Source organism: Arachis hypogaea, chromosome 18, assembly GCF_003086295.3.
Source record: "Arachis hypogaea cultivar Tifrunner chromosome 18, arahy.Tifrunner.gnm2.J5K5, whole genome shotgun sequence".
In the NCBI taxonomy this organism is placed as follows: domain Eukaryota; kingdom Viridiplantae; phylum Streptophyta; class Magnoliopsida; order Fabales; family Fabaceae; genus Arachis; species Arachis hypogaea.
The window spans coordinates 51,751,996-51,769,060 of record NC_092053.1 but is presented as its reverse complement, the minus strand read 5'-3'; the positions used below and the strand labels follow the sequence as shown (position 1 = coordinate 51,769,060).

The 17,065-nt window shown below is 40.0% G+C and overlaps 1 non-coding gene across 1 annotated transcript; it reads left to right on the top strand.

Annotated features, from left to right (window-relative positions):
- Nucleotides 1-5,516: 5,516 nt before the first annotated feature.
- On the top strand, nt 5,517-5,624 carry LOC112774486 (small nucleolar RNA R71). The gene has a single exon (XR_003188975.1). It is a non-coding gene; the product is annotated as a small nucleolar RNA R71 (small nucleolar RNA).
- Nucleotides 5,625-17,065: the final 11,441 nt, after the last annotated feature.

Here is a 17,065-nt window from a genome sequence, read left to right as displayed (position 1 = left end):
CGCGTACTCCATGCGTACGCGTGGGTCGCGCTAATGGGGAGGCGACGCGTAGGCAGCCTTGCGCACGTACAACTCTCTGTTTGTATCGAGATGTGTGCCAAAATAGCATACGACGCGTGCGCGTCATTGACGCGCACGCGTGAGTGTTCAGGATTTGAAAATGACGTGCACGCGTCAAGGATGCGTACGCGTGAGTGACTTTGTGCCTTGGGAATAGTTCCCGCACTAGGCCATCACAACTTTCGGCCTGACACCTCTTTACATCGATTTTCCTAGGTCACGCGTGTGCGTCATTGACGCGTACGCATGAGGTGCCAAATATTCAAATGACACGCACGCGTGAGGGACGCGTTCGTGTGGTTATGCTTGTGCGATTGGCAAACTTTCTGCATTGCTCCCATGCAACTTTCTGCCACTTTCTCTCTTTTTTTTTGGTGCAGAATACTGAATGCAACATGCTGATGAATATGCAGAAATTATGGATTAATGCTAATAAAAAGAAAAGAAAATAAAATAAGACTGATAAAAAGGGAACAATCATACCATGGTGGGTTGTCTCCCACCTCGCACTTTGCTTTTACGTCCTTTAGTTGGACGGTCTTCAGGCTCATTCTGCTTCTGTTGGTGGGTCCTCCAAGAGGAAGACCTCTAGCTCTTTGTGTTCCTTCATCTTCTCACCATGATAAAGCTTTAGGCAATGTCCATTGACCTTGATGAAATCGGAACTTGAGGGATGACTCAGGTGGAAGACTCCATATGGCTCTGCCTTCTCTACTCTATAGGGGCCTTCCCATCTGGATCTCAGCTTTTCTCGCATGAGTCTCAGCCTGGAGTTGTAAAGGAGAACTAGATCTCTAGGTCTGAACTCTTTTCTCTTAATATGCTTGTCATGCACAGCCTTCACCTTCTCTTTGTATAATATGGCGTTGTCATAAGCTTCAAGTCGAAGGGTCTCCAGTTTTGCTAGTTGCAGCTTCCTTTCAGCGCCAGCTTTCTCAAATCCCATGTTGCACTCCCTCACAGCCCAGAAAGCCTTGTGTTCCACCTCTACTGGAAGGTGGCAAGCCTTTCCGTATACTAAGCGGAAGGAGCTCATCCCAATGGGTGTCTTGTATGCTGTCCGATACGCCTAGAGCGCATCAACAAGTCTGGTGCTCCATTCCTTCTTATGAGGCTTTACTATCTTCCCCAGAATGCGCTTTATTTCTCTGTTAGACACCTCTGCTTGTCCATTGGTCTAGGAATGGTAAGCTGTTGCCACTTTGTGAACGATCCCATGCTTCTTCAGTAGTCCAGCTAGTCTCCTGTTACAGAAGTGAGTGCCTTGATCACTCACGATTGCTTGTGGTGATCCAAAGCGACAGATAATATGGTTTCTAACAAAGGAGACAATAGTGTTAGCATCATCAGTACGGGTAGGAATTGCTTTCACCCATTTAGAAATATAATCTACAGCAAACAGTATATAAAGGTAACCACTAGAGTTTGGAAATGGACCCATGAAGTCAATGCCCCAAACATAAAAAATTTCACAGAATAGCATAATCTGTTGGGGCATCTCATCTCTCTTGGATATATTACCAAACCTTTGGCATGGGGAACAAGATTTACAAAAGGCAGCATCATCCTTAAAAAGAATGGGCCACCAAAATCCACAGTCTAAAATTTTTCTAGCTGTTCTTTGAGGGCCGAAATGTCCTCCACTCTCAGAAGAGTGGCAGCCTCTAAAATGGACAGGAATTCTGATTGGGACACACACCTTCTAATTACCTGGTCATCACCATACCTCCATAAATATGGGTCATCCTATATATAATATTTGGACTCGCTTTTCAGCTTGTCTCTTTGATGCTTAGTAAAATTAGGAGAGAAAGTGTGGCTAACTAGATAATTAGCTACAGGTGCATACCAAGGAACTACTTCAGATACTGCGTGTAAGCTATCAAATGGAAAAGCATCATTGATAGGGGTGGAGTCAGTCTTAATGTGCTCAAGGCGACTCAAGTGGTCTGCCACTAAATTCTGGGAACCACTCCTATCCTTAATTTCTAAATCAAATTCTTGCAGCAGCAATATCCAATGTATTAACCTTGGTTTGGACTCTTTTTTAGCTAATAAATACTTTAGAGCTGCATGGTCTGAGTGCACTACCACCTTAGTACCAAGTAAATAGGCTCGGAATTTATCCAGAGGAAAAACAATAGCCATAAGCTTTTTCTCAGTGGTAGTGTAATTAAACTGAGCAACGTCTAAAGTCTTAGAAGCATAAGCAATTACGAAAGGATCCTTACCTTCGCGCTGAGCCAGTGCCACTCCTACTGCATGGTTAGAGGCATCGTACATAATCTCAAAGGGCTGGCTCCAATCTGGTCCTCTCACAATCGGAGCTTGAGTCAAGGCGATTTTTAGCTTATCAAATGCTTCTATGCAATCCTCACTGAACTTGAACTCAACATATTTCTGCAGCAGTCTGGATAAAGGCAGTGCTACCTTACTGAAGTCCTTGATAAATCTCCTATAGAAACCTGCATGGCCAAGAAACGAATGGACTTTCCTCACGGACGAAGGGTAGGGCAAACTAGAAATGACATCTACCTTTGCTGGATCTACAGAAATACCAGTATTAGAGACAACATGTCCTAGTACAATTCTTTGTTTTACCATAAAGTGACATTTTTCAAAATTTAAACAAGGTTTGAACTAACACACCTATCTAATACTCTAGCTAAACTACCCAACTAAAGGCTAAATGAATCACCATATACACTAAAATCATCCATGAAAACTTCCATACAGTTCTCAATAAGATCTGAGAAGATACTCATCATGCATCTTTGGAAAGTAGCCGGTGCATTACATAAGCCAAAAGGCATCATTTTGTATGCATACGTTCCAAAGGGGCATGTAAAAAGTAGTCTTCTCCTAATCTTCAGGAGCTATATGAATTTAAAAATAGCCTGTATAACCATATAAAAAGTAATAATGGGATTTACCTGACAGGCGATCAAGCATCTGATCAATAAATGGCAAGGGGTAATGATCCTTGCGAGTAGCTTGGTTGAGACGCCTGTAATCAATGCAAACTCTCCATGAATTCTGCATTCTAGTTGTCAGGAGCTTTCCATGCTCATTTTTTACTATTGTGACTCCAGACTTCTTGGGCACCACTTGTACTAGACTGACCCATTCACTATCTGAGATGGGGTAGATGATATCTGCTTCAAGTAGCATGGTCACTTTTTTCTTGACAACTTCTAAGATGGTGGGATTCAGTCTTCTTTGGGGTTAACGGACAGGCCTTGCTCCCTCTTCTAAAAATATCCTATGCTCAAAAACTTGAGGACTGATGCCTACTATATCCGCCAAGCTCCACCCAATTGCTTTCTTGTGTCTTCTCAACACACTAAGCAGCTGCTCCTCCTGTTGGGGAGTAAGTTCCATTGCAATGATAACTGGGAGCTTTTGATTATCCTTAAGGTAAGCATACTTGAGGTGGGGTGGAAGGGGCTTTAATTCCAATTTCTGCTCATGGCTAGGCACTTGATCATCTGGAGCCAGTGATGGTTGTAACGTGTCCTCATCTTGTCCAGGGGGTGTCCCCACACTTGCATCTTGCTCCATGTGCCTCTCTTCTACTTCCTCCTGGTGAACTGCAGCTACAGTCTCATCAATGATGTTGCACTGGAAGATGGAATGGTCTTCAGGAGGATGCTTCATAGCTTCATCCAAATTGAAGCTCACTGCTCTGCCATCTATCTCAAAAGAGTATGTTCCTGAGAAGGCATCCAACTTGAACTTCGAAGTCTTCAGGAAAGGCCTTCCAAGTAGGATGGATGATGGTCTTCTTGAGTTATTAGGGGCATCTCCAAAATATAGAAGTCAATAGGAAATGTGAGCCCCTTAATGCTTACCAGCACGTCCTCAGCAATTCCAACCACGGAGATAATGCTTTTATCTGCTAAAACAAAATGAGCTGCCGACCTTTTTAAGGGAGGGAGCCTCAAAGCATCATATACAGATAATGGCATTATACTAACATACGCTCCTAATTCACACATACAGTCATAAAATTTCACACCATCTATAGTAATAGTAACCATGCATGGACCTGGGTCACTACATTTTTCAGGTATATCACCTACTAAAGCGAAAATGGAACTGCCTAGAGGAATAGTTTTTAAATTCTGTAATTTATCCTTATGCATGCACAAATTCTTTAGAAACTTAGCATATCTAGGTACCTGCTGAATGGCATCAAAAAGTGGAATCTTTACCTCAACTTTTTTGAATATTTCTACCATTTTAGGGTCTAGCTCCATCTGCTTTCTGGATTTCCTAGCAAGGTGGGGAAATGGGATAGGAATGGCGCCACTTGTAGCTTCTGCGTCCCTTGGTGCTCCATTCCTTGGCTGAGCTGCTTCTTCTTCAACCAAGTCTTGTACTACATTCTCTTCTTCAGCATCCTCTACCTCCACAACATCTTCAGCTTGAATGTTCTCCTTTGAGCTTGGCTCCTCATGATTCCTCTCTTGCAGTGTAGTTCCAGACCTCAAAGTGATGGCATTGATGCCACCTTTGGGGTTCGGTATAGGTTGAGAAGGAATTGTACTGGAGCTTGAAGGTTGAGTGTTGGAGGTACTTGACGATCCCATCTGAGAGACGAGAGCTTGTATAGCAGAAGTCAGACCATTAAGTGTGTTTTCCATGGTCGTTTGTCTTTGTGCCAGAGAGTGAAGCAACTCGTCATTGGAAGAGGAAGTTGGGTAAGTGATTTGGGGGACCTGCTGTTGGTTGTTCTGAGGTGCTTGGGACTGCCTTACGTGAGGTGCTCTGTAAGGCTGGTTTTGGTTCTGCTGTCTATTGTTGTTGTTCCACCTCTGATTTTTATTGTTGTCTCTGCCTCCTCTATTGTAGCTATCCCTCCAACCTTGGTTGGAATTATCTCTCCATCCCTGGTTGGAATTATCTCTCCATCCCTGGTTGGAATTATCTCTCCATCCTTGGTTAGAGTTGTCTTGCCAACCTTGATTGTGGGTTCCACCTTGGTTGTAATTGCTGCCTTGTTGATTATATCCTTGATTCGGGCAGTCATAGAAATTGTGAGTAGCTGCCAAGGTGTTGTCTTCTTGTTGGAGCTGTGGACACTTATCAGTGTAATGAGTGTAATCAGCACATATTTCGTATACTCTTTGAGGAACCAACTGTTGACTTTGTTGTGGTGAGGGAGGCTGAGGTTGTTGTTGATTTAGTTGTATCTGCTTCAGTAGGTTGGTCATCTCACATACAGCTTGTGTGAAGGCAGTAGTCTCACTGCTAGAGGAAATCTCTGCAACACCTTTGGGGTGGTTGTTCCTGTGCCTGTGATTCCGAGTGGACTCAGCTAAGTCGCTGATCAGTTTCCACGCTTCATCTGCGGTCTTGTACTTTTTCAGAGAACCATTACTTGCACCATCCAATGTAGTCTTATCCCGAGGCTTCATTCCTTGAGTGAAGTAGCTAATCAACACCAACTTGTCAATCATGTGATGGGGGCATGCGTCTAGAAGATTCTTGAAGTGCTCCCAATACTCATAAAGGGTCTCCAGTTCGCCTTGAATAATGCAGGAGATCTCCTTTCTCAGTCTATCTGTAACTTCAGCTGGAAAGTATTTTTCCAAGAATTCTCTTCTGAGCATATCCCAGTTAGTAACAGTCATTTCAGGTTGAGTGTAGTACCACTCCCTCGCCTTTCCCTCAAGAGAAAATGGGAAGGCAGTTAGCAGAATAGAAGTTTCATCTGCACCATGACGCCTAACAGTAGAACAGGCTATCTAAAAATTACTGAGGTGCTTGATAGGCTCCTGAGTTGGTAAGCTATGAAACTTAGGCATCAAGTTGATTAGTGCAGTCTTCAGTTCAAAATCTGCAGCCAGATTTGGGTGACGTACTTGATACGATTGCAGAGTAAAGTCTAGGGCTCTTACCTCCTGGAGAGTAATCCTCCTGGGCTCCGCCATATTACCTGCACGTAAATCAACCGAATTAGTAGTAGAGGAGCTTGTTTCTTCGTTGAATGTCGCTTTAGATTTGCCCTCAGATGAGACTGGTGAATTGATAACAACCACTTCACCACCCTCAGAGGCTAACCGACGCCGAGCTCACCTAATACGTGAAAGAGTTCTTTGAATTTCGGGATCAAATGCAACTAAGCTCGGATCAGGCAGTGAACGCATCATTCAACGAGAGAAACATATAGCTCATGATAATAAAATAAACTAAAATATGCAAATAAATAAAATTAAAAATATTTACACCAACTAATAAATTAGCACACAATTGCAACTCCCCGGCAACGGCGCAAAAAATTGATGGGTGCGGAAATTAGCCAATTAAGAAATTAATAGAAGGAATACGTTGCGAGTATAGTTCTTAACCAGCAAAAATTCGCTTATCAATTTAGAAGGGTTGTCACAAAATTAGAATAAAAAATACTGGGAGTATGAATCCCAGGTCGTCTCCCAACGAACTGACAAAAGGGTGCTATCTTATTAATCAGGAGTTTTTCGAGAAATTTTGAGAGTTGATAATAACAGAAAATAAATAAATGTAAAGTAGCGCAATGAAAATTAAAAGAGATTTATATATTCGAATTAAAAAGCCTTGACTGGGGAAATGATTAATTGGAAGTTCTATCCTTGTTGGAATTCTCTCAAGTGTAGTATAAAGAGGTTGTTATTTTCACTTAGTTAACCCTTACTAAATAAAGGAAAGTCAAGTGATTGAGCTAACTCTTATTTGCAAATCCTAATCCTCTCCCTAGGGAAGGACTAGCGTTATTAAATAGAGAATTAGCCAACAACTTCCAATTTAACTAATCACTTGAGCATTCTAACTCAAGTGTCTCCTTTTAATCAACCCTCAAGTCAAGTTGGGAGTCTACTCTATCAACATGAATACCATCTTCGTTGTTTTATAAGAGAAGTAAAAAGAGAACATAATAATTAAAATCAATTGGAAGCAATTAAACAAATAATGAAATTTAAATAGAAAAATACTTCTTGCATTAATAAATTCTAAAAACAATCCAATTGTAACTCTGAACAAAAATTAAGGATATAGAAGAGTAAGGGAATAAGGAAACAAACTAGAATAGCAACTTCAACGAAGGTAATGACTCTTCTCAATATCCAAAGCAAAAGCATAAAACTAGAAATCTATGAAAGTAAAAGAAAACCTAGAAGAAGAGTAATTTTTCTCTAGATTCGAAACTAAAAATCTAAAACTATACTAATGAGAATGTGTGTTGAGTCTCTGCATGTTCCCTAGCTCTAGTCTGTGCTTCTGGGCCGGAAACTGGGTCCAAACTCGGCCCAAAATCGCCCCCAGCGTTTTCTGTGATTTCTGCAGATCGTGCATGTCACGCGTACGCGTCAGTCACACGTACGCGTTAGGCACGCGCACGCGTCGTCTTCTAGAACTCCAATCCATGCGTACGCGTCAGGTACGCGCACGCGTCGCTGTGAAAATCTCCAGATCACGCGCACGCGTGAACCATGCGTACGCGTCGATGCTCGCTGGTTGTCCCCTTTATTTCTTGTGCTCCTTCTATTTTTGCAATCTTCCTCTCTATCCTCCTAGCCGTTCCTGCCTTATAAAGCCTGAAAATACTGAACACACAGATCACGACATCGAATTGTATAAAGGAGAATTAAAATACACAAATTAACGGCTTAGGAAATAAGTTTTCAACCATAGAACAAAACTAGGAAGGAATTTGTAAAACCATGCAATTTGTATGAATAAGTGTGTAAAGACTTGATAAAAGCCACTCAAATCAGCATAAGATAAACCATAAAATAGTGGTTTATCAGTCATATGGAGGTGAATGGTTGTAGGTGGCTTGTGAGTATGGTGGTCCACAGCTATGTTGAGGAGGTGGTTCATAAGCATATGGCGGGGCCTGTTGGTAACTACAAAGGGGTCCACCATATTCATCATCTTGGTATGCACCCTGGAATGGCTCTCGATCATAGTAATTTGGTGGAGGTTGGTTATCACGAGAAGGTCCTCCATGACTATTGTCTTGGTATGCATCATATAATGATTGTTGGTTATAGTGCATTGGAGGGGATTGTTGCCAAGAGGGTTGCTCAAATCCTTGTGGCTCCTCCCATCTTTGACTGTTCCAACCTTGATGCCTATTCACATTATAACGTCCATTTCCTGCAACATAATTTGAACTAAACTCATAGCCAAAGGGGTGAGAATTCATAGTAGCTAAAGAAAATAAAAACTAATAAAAATTAATGAAAATAAACTCCTAAAACTAGAATCACCAACAAAGAAACCAAAAAGTAAATATTTACAATAAGCAATAATAAGGCACATGTTTGCAATTCCCCGACAATGGCGCCATTTTGACGAAAGGATTTTTGCTAGTAAAGAATTTCACAAATATATTCTCGTTGAAAGTATAGTTTCTAAACCAGCAAAGAATCCTTTCGTACAAATAAATTTGGTTGTTACTTAAGCAAACCCAATAAAAATAAACCGAAGTATTTAAACCTCGAGTCGTCTCTCAAGGAATTGCAGGGAGGTGTAGTTATTATTGGTTATGGGATTGTATCTTTTTGGGTTTTAAATAATGAATAAGAAAAGTAAATTTCAAGAATTAAATTAATAACTAACAAAGCTCTTAGCATGGTATGAGAACTGGACGTCCTATCCTAGTTATCCTTATCAATTGTGATGAGAATTGTTCATTGCTCCCACTTAGTTAACCCTTACTAAATAAAGGAAAGTCAAGTGGACTAATCAATTTGATTCCTCAAGTCCTAGTCAACTCCTAAGGAAAGACTAGCTTTAGAGGGATCCAAACTAACCAGCAAATTCCAATTATCAATCAACAAGGAGTTTGATAACTCTAGTGTCTCCAGTTAATCAATTCAAGCTAAGAATGTAAAAAGCTAGATTAAAATCATAAATATGAAATACTTCAAATTGCATTAAATAGAAAATCAAATTAAACATGAGAATTCATAAACCAAATAGCAACATAAAGTAATTAATAGGCGAAATAGATGAAGTAGAATACTAAGATAAATAAAAGTAGAAAAGAAACTAAATTAAAGGAACATTGAACCTGGAATTGAGAAGAAATAAACCTAAAACTAAGAGAAATCCTAAAACCTAGAGAGAGGAGAGAGCCTCCCTCCCTAGAAACTACATCTAAAACCTGAATTGTGAATAATGAGAAGTGTATGTGTATGTCCCTTGAGTCTCTGCTTGTCCCCTGGCTTTAGTCTGCGTTTCTAGGCTGAAAATTGGGTCCAAACTCAGCCCAAAATCGCCCCTAGCATTTTCTGCATTTTCTGCAGGTCGCGCATGTCATGCGTACGCGTCAGTCACGCGTACGCGTCGCTGGTCAACTTCGTGTGTCACGCGTATGCGTCAGGTACGCGCACGATCGCTGTGCAAATTGCTTCTCACGCATACATTTCAGGTACGCATACGCGTTGCTGTAAATTTCTCCAGATCACGCACACGCGTGAGCCATGCATGCACGTCAATGCTCGCTGGTTGTCTCCTTTATTTCTTGTGTTCCTTCCATTTTTGCATGCTTCCTCTTCATCCTTTAAGCCATTCATGCCCTATAAAGCCTGAAACACTTAACACACAAATCACGGCATTGAATGATATAAAGGAGAATTAAAAATATACAATTTAAAGGCTTAGGAAGCAAGTTTTCAACCATAGAACAAAATTAGGAAGGAATTGTAAAATCATGCAAATAGTATGAATAAGTGTGTAAAGACTTGATAAAAGCCACTCAAATCAGCACAAGATAAACCATAAAATAGTGGTTTATCATTGATCAACTTCATCCTCATTTGCAAGAGTCTCATCAGCCACATCCTCACCTCCAGGAGTCTCATCAACTGCATCCTCATTCTCCTCCTCGTCACCCTCAGGCATAGAAGTTCGTGTCAGACTTTAGCGACATCCAATCCCTCTGTGGACACTCCTAACTGAATCAATAGAAGTTCTTCCCCTAGAATGCTCATAATAGGCTCGCGGTGGATGCCTCGCATCCAAAGACAATCGTCTGGGAACAACGTTAGCCACTGGCACCTATAGAGGGTCCTGGATAGAGTATAAATCATTAACCTACCAAGATGATTCGGGACCCTGGACCCAATCAATAATCTGTCTATGTAAATCCTCATCCAGTGCCACTGTGCCTAGTAACTGTGTCAATGAACCTTGCGGTGCCTGTGTCGGTTTGTATGCCTCACACATGGTAGATGGCTGACCATATGGCTGTAGGGAAGGTGGGTGAAAGATTGTGTATATTTATGTGTGTATGGTGGGGGTGGATAATGTGGATATAGTTGTGAGTATGGTGACTGTATGAAGGTTGGGTGGAAGGTTGTGCATATTCCTGTAAGTACTGTAGGTGTGGATACTGTGGTAGGTATGATATGGCTATTGATATGGTAGGTATGGATATGATGCGTATCCATACGATTGTGAAACCAGTCGTTATTCTTGCCGAGGTGGTCCTTGTTGTTGAGGTGGTTGTTTTTGCTGAGGTTGTTATTCTTACTGATGTGATTGTTCTTGTTGATATTCTTCCTCTTGCTCAGCAAGCTCAGAGAGCCGCAGGTGATCATCGAATTTACCAATATACCAGTCCATGTTCTGGTTGGATGGTTAAAAGTTGTCAACATGTTCACCTGTCAAGACACACACAGAATTATTTAACCATTGTGAGATCCATACTGCGTGTTCTACACCCCAGTTCTTATTCTTTGGACTTGTCAGTACTATGTTATGGGACACTCCAAGTTTTATAGCTTCGACTGGGGGGTCTTGATGAAAGCCAAACTGTCTTCTAATCCTATCAGTCGGATGCCACTCCACAGCCTCAAAACATATTAAAGGTACAGTTGCACTCAAAAGATTTGCACCGTTGTTAATGTCAAATGGAATAACATGAGGTGCAACCCGATTGGGACTGTATGTGTCCCACACAAACTGAAAAAACATATCAAACCTCAAAGGTATAAGTGCACCAGTTATCAATTTAGTTAAATATAACAAAAGGTCTTAGCAACATAACACGTACCGCATCCAGAGGAAGATCGTCCAACCTTCTCCTGATGTCAGAGGTTATCCAATTTTTATAGTGCTCAATGGTGGGTTGATAATCATTTCACCTGCCATATCATGTTCATATTAGAAAGTAATTAATACAGCAAAAATAACAAAATTGACATCTTAGTTAAATATTACGTGCGAGCGAGTGGAAAGCTGGTATCCACCGACAGAGGCCCTATTGTCGGCATTCTGATGAATCCATATTTGACGATAAATTTTGGCTTGAATTAAGTAGATTTCATCATATAAACTCATGCTTATTCACTAAAGTAGAATGCTTTTGTGTTTCCTCTCTCAATTTCACCTAAATGTGAAAACATGCATTTTTGTGCTTATATTGATCAATTTAATTCCTTTTTTATTCCATCCGATGCCGTGATAGGTTTTGTTAAGTGATTTTAGGTCAATTAGGCAAGAATGGTTTAGTAGAAGGGGAAGGAAGCATGAAAAAAGGAAGAACACATGAAGAAAACAAAGGAGAAGCACACACTCAAGTGTGCATACACATAACTCCCTGTGCGTACGCACAAGATGGAAATCAGCAAGTGTGCGTACGCACACAACCCTGTGCGTAGGCACAAGTTTGGGCACGTGACTTCATTAATTGAGCACGTGACTCGCGATTTTAGAGGCCTCTTGGCCCAATTTTGGAAGTGCTGAAGCTGATTTGGAGTTTATATAAGGGGACATCATTCTATATCAAAGGGGAACACTTTTAGGCACCATTTTTAGATAGATTACAACATAATTAGGAGTAGAAGTAGTGTAGAGTAGTTTTCTTCCAATTCTCTCTTAGGGTTTATATAGATTTCATAGTAGAAATTTACAATTTTAGTTATGATCTTGGATTTTGCTTGTCTCATTGTAAGTACTCTTCAATTTTCTATTTAATTACGCTACTCTTGCTACATTTTTCTCATAGTTAAAGTTACTTTGTTAATATATGCAATTTTGATTCTTGAATATTTTGTTTATGAATTTGGTTTTTTATGATTTATATATGCTTGATTGAGTTTCTATTGTTGATATTGTGCATAGTTGGTTATATTTTTCATTATCTTTTGCTATTTGTCATGTTTTGTTATTTTGCCCACCAAGTGTTTGTAAAAATTCCACTTGAGAATTTTGAGTATATTTTCAAACCTTGGCTTGGGAAATGAGTTCCTAGGATACTAGAGTCTGTCTGATATTTAGTGGTAATTCTTGGGTTGTTAGTTGACTCTTGTTTCCACTAACGCTAACTTTCTACTATGTTAATAGTAAGTTAGCTAGGACTTGTGGATTAAGGTCAATTATGCTTGGTTGACTTACTCCTCGATGTTAGGAGTTGACGAAGTGAGATTAACTCATCATAATTACCATAGTTGTGGTTATGACAATGATAGGATTCCTTAATTCTCATTCCCAAGTCAAGACTCTTTTATACAATTATTGCATTTTCACTAGTTTTGATCTTGCTTTCTTCTAAATTGCATTAATTTCCTTTTGATCTCTTGCTAGTTCGTTTATTCTTTAGTTCTTTTAAATTTTCTGTCCCATGATTAAAACCCCCCGCATTTCACAACCAAGAGTGTGCGCATCAATTTGCATGGTCCAAGGGAAGACGATCAGGAATTTAAAACTCCCGGTTTATATTTGTTTTGGATTGTGACAATCCTATATTTTAAACTTTGATTGAGGGTTAAGTATTGGTTTGGGCTATACTCGCAACGAAACGTTTATTTTCTATATTGAAAAATTCTAAACCGACATTTGGCTCTCCGTCACATTCGTATCCAGACCTACACAAGAAGCAATGCCATAGGACCATCCATGTCCTTGCAATCATATCTCGATGTCTGACATAATGATCGATACATGTGCGCAAGGAAAGCAGAACCCCAACTAAACTTAAGAATTTGAGAAAAGTCACGAAGCAACGGCAAATACTTCCAGTGCACAAAGATTCCAGACTTGTAACTAAATAACATCGTATCAAATAGACACATTATGTGACATTTCACATAAATTTCCTTACTTACTTGATCAGTCAAATATTAGTGCCACTTTGGTAACGACCCAACTCCCAGTATGCCATGGTCATACACGAAGCCAAGTGTTACCAACTTGTTCTTCCTAATTATCACACTCAACCGTCTAGATAAATGGAACTTCCTTTCGTGTAAGTTAAGTCAAAGGTATGGCTATCTGTGAAAACCCTTTGATGAACCTCCGGTAATATCCAGCAAGTCCGAGAAAACTCCGAACTTCTGTAACGATCGTAGGTGGTTCCCATTGCACTACTGCTTAGAAGGATTCACTGCAATTCCTCCATGTGATATAACATGTCCCAAAAATGCAACCTTTTCTGTCCAAAACTCGCACTTTGATAGTTTAGCATATAACTTTCGAGTCTTTAGTATCTGCAATACAGTCCTTAGGTATTCTTCATGCTCCTTTTCTGTCTTTGAGTAGATAAGGATGTCGTCTATGAAAACCACTACGAACTGATCAAGGTACGGACGGAAAATACGATTCATGTAATCCATGAAAATTGCAGGAGCATTAGTTAGTATAAACGACATAACCGTATACTCATAGTGACCATATCGAGTTCTAAATGCAGTCTTCGGTATATTTGACTCTTTCACTCGAATCTGGTGATAGCCCGATCGCAAATCAATCTTCGAGAACACAGTTGCACCTTTCAACTGATCCATTAAATCATCTATCTGTGGAAGTGGATACTTGTTCTTGATAGTGACTTTATTTAGCTGTTGGTAATCTACGCAAAGTCTCATTCCACCGTCTTTCTTCTTTACCAGTAATACTGGAGCTCCCCAAGGTGATGCACTGGGATGAATAAATTTCTTTCCAAGTAGCTCATCCAACTGCTTCTTCAACTCTGCAAGTTCCAGTGGTGACACCCAGTACGGTGCTATAGAAATTGGTCCGGTTCTAGGTACTAGTTCAATGATGAATTTTATCTCTCGCTGAGGAGGAAACTCAGGTATGTCATCTGGGAAAACATCAGGAAATTCCTTCACCACTTGGATTCGTTTTAAGCTTAGTTCACTATCATTCGAGCTAGCCGCTAACAGAACGTACCCCTCACAATCACTCCCGTCTAAGGTAAATCTTACAGAATTCATATATAAAGTATGGTACAGAAATGGTTTAATATCTAAACTATCAAATGGAATAACAGCAGTTCTTTCAAAGCAATCAAAGAAAACATGATACTTAGATAACCAATCTAATCCTAGAATAACTTCTAAACCATATAGAGGCAAACAGATTAGATCATGTATAAAAGTTCTGTTCCTAATAGTGAATGGTACTTGCAGGCACACTAAACTGGTCAAAGCATTTCGGGATGCAGGTGTATGGGCAATTAGATCAAAGTTCAACTTAGAGAAATCTAGTCCTAACTTACGAGAAACAGTTAAAGAAATAAAGGAATGCGATGCAATCGAATCATACAGTACAGTTAGAAACCGATTCTTGACATAACACTGACTTTGGATCAGGGCGTCTGATTGCATAGCATCATTAGCAGTCATAGCAAACACTCGACCTTGTTGCTGGGTTTGCACTGGATTCCGAGCGGATATCTTCGGGCATTCCTTAGCAAAATGGCCAGTTCCTCCACAATTATAGCAATTGAATGTTCCAAACAAGCACGGCTTATTACCATGATCCTTCCCACATCGCTTACATATAGTGTTCACCTGCGCCTATTGAGGTCGTTTACCATTATCCTACCTTGGTCTACCTCTGTTTCCACCCGTAGAGCGGGCAGGAACGTTACCATCCTGTGGATTTCTTCACTGTGGCACACCAGGTGTCTTGAAATTTATCCTTCGTGGTTGCCAATTATAACTATTGTAGTTCCTTGGTGGAAATCCTTGACGACTTGCTTTAGATGCAGTTACCTTCTTAGCACATTCTTCCACTAACTTACACTTATTAACCAGCTCAGCAAAATTTTGTATTTCTAATGGAACTACCGAACTCATTAGATCCTCACGAAGGCCCCCTTCGAACTTCAAGCACTTTTATTCTTCAAAGTCAGCAGGATTCCCTTGACAGATCTTGGAGAAACGGGACAAGTCATCAAACTTACGGGCATATTCTGCAACAGTTGTGTTACCCTGTTTCAGTTGCATAAGTTCCATTTCCTTAGCGTCACGAGCTGCCCTCGGAAAATACTTCTTATAAAATTCATCCTTAAAAGTATCCCAAGGAATATCGCCTTCATCCTGTTGCAATAATCGCTGTATTCCCTGCCACCAATACGCAGCTTCTCCTTCCAGCATATAAGTAACGAACTCCACGTGTTGACCTTCCGGAACATGTTGCGCTCGCAGTGATCGTTCGATACCTCGAAACCAGTTATCATCGTCGGTCGCAACGAGTGTGCCATTAAACTTAGGCGGTTTAACCTTCAGAAAGGTCGCAAGGGTCATAGTTCTTTCAAGATGCCCCAAGTTATTCTCATCATTCCCACTATCTTCTCCATATTCATTCTCATTCCCGTTTCTCACTCCAAGACGTTTAACAGCCCTAGCCGCTACTACCGCAGCCTCACACACTGCTTCAGCCACATTGTTCATGGTAGCCATAAACGTTTCCTGTTCCCTCTCGTGGTTAACATTAGGAATTCCTTCCCGTACGCCTCGTCTCTCTGAACCCATCATGGTCCTATTCACACCAAACAATCATTATTAAGGTGATCAGTCTTAACACTTCAAGTCAAGTGTGAACATTCCCAAAATGAAAACACAGAGAGAATCATGCAACACATATCACATAGATATCCTATAAGCATGAGACACATAGCAGAGTATACAGTGAAGCACAGTCAGTCCACTCCCTAGGCTCTATTGGGAATGAACTGCTCTGATACCAAATTGGAACGACCCAACTCCCAGTATGCCATGGTCATACAAGAAGCCAAGTGTTACCAACTTGTTCTTCCTAATTATTAACTATTACTTAATATAAGAGCCTGTTCCTTGTTAGAACGTTGCTAATTTTACGAGTAACTTTTTTTTAACTTATGTCATTGCGGGTGAAGAGGTAAAATAAACAAGCATAAATTGTAAATAGGAAAATAATCCATAATTATAGAATTTTTATAAAAACCTTAATTTATTTCAAATCCAATTAATTAAAACTGACTTTAATTATCTTTAATAAAATAATTTCTAAAATTAAAAGTGTAAATAAAGATATAATTTGAAATGAGTTCATAATAAGACTTTTCAAAAGTCATGGGTCTTACATTCTATCTACCTTATAAAAAATTTTCTCTTCGAAAATTAAAGTAATACACAAGATAATTCATAGTCTTAGCTCTCTACTTTTTAAATACTTTTTCGAAAAGTAAGAAATCTTAGCGTACATATATATAAATGTTCAATTACTGGATAACCATAAGATTTAAATATAAGGGTAAAGTATGGTGTAAAGCAGAAGATACAAGATAGGCTCGATGCAAAAAGGTTATATGATTTCAAGTCCTTACAAAAACTTGAAAGAACAAAAGAGGGTGCAAGTTAAGATAGGCGTTCACAAAGAAAAGCTATAGTTAATGTAGAAAAAGGCTACAAAGTAGGCTAGTATTAAAACAACGGATATAACGTTCGCTCACAAATCTCGTAGTCACGTCAGAAGTTTAACTTCTCAACTCTATCAATCACTTCACAACCCCATAACCGGTCACAAACCTCTTTTGTGAGAAACGAAACTCCCACAACTTCTTATAACGTTGGACACTTACCGCTTCACCTTCCATATATCCACAAACCACGTCTTAAAGAACTAACGCATCGCATTACTATACCTAAAGGTCACACGTGACATTAAAAAAATTCTCGAATTTATTTAGAAGGATACAAGACTTTGAAAAAGAAGGACAGACGACAAAGATAATCTCCACAAG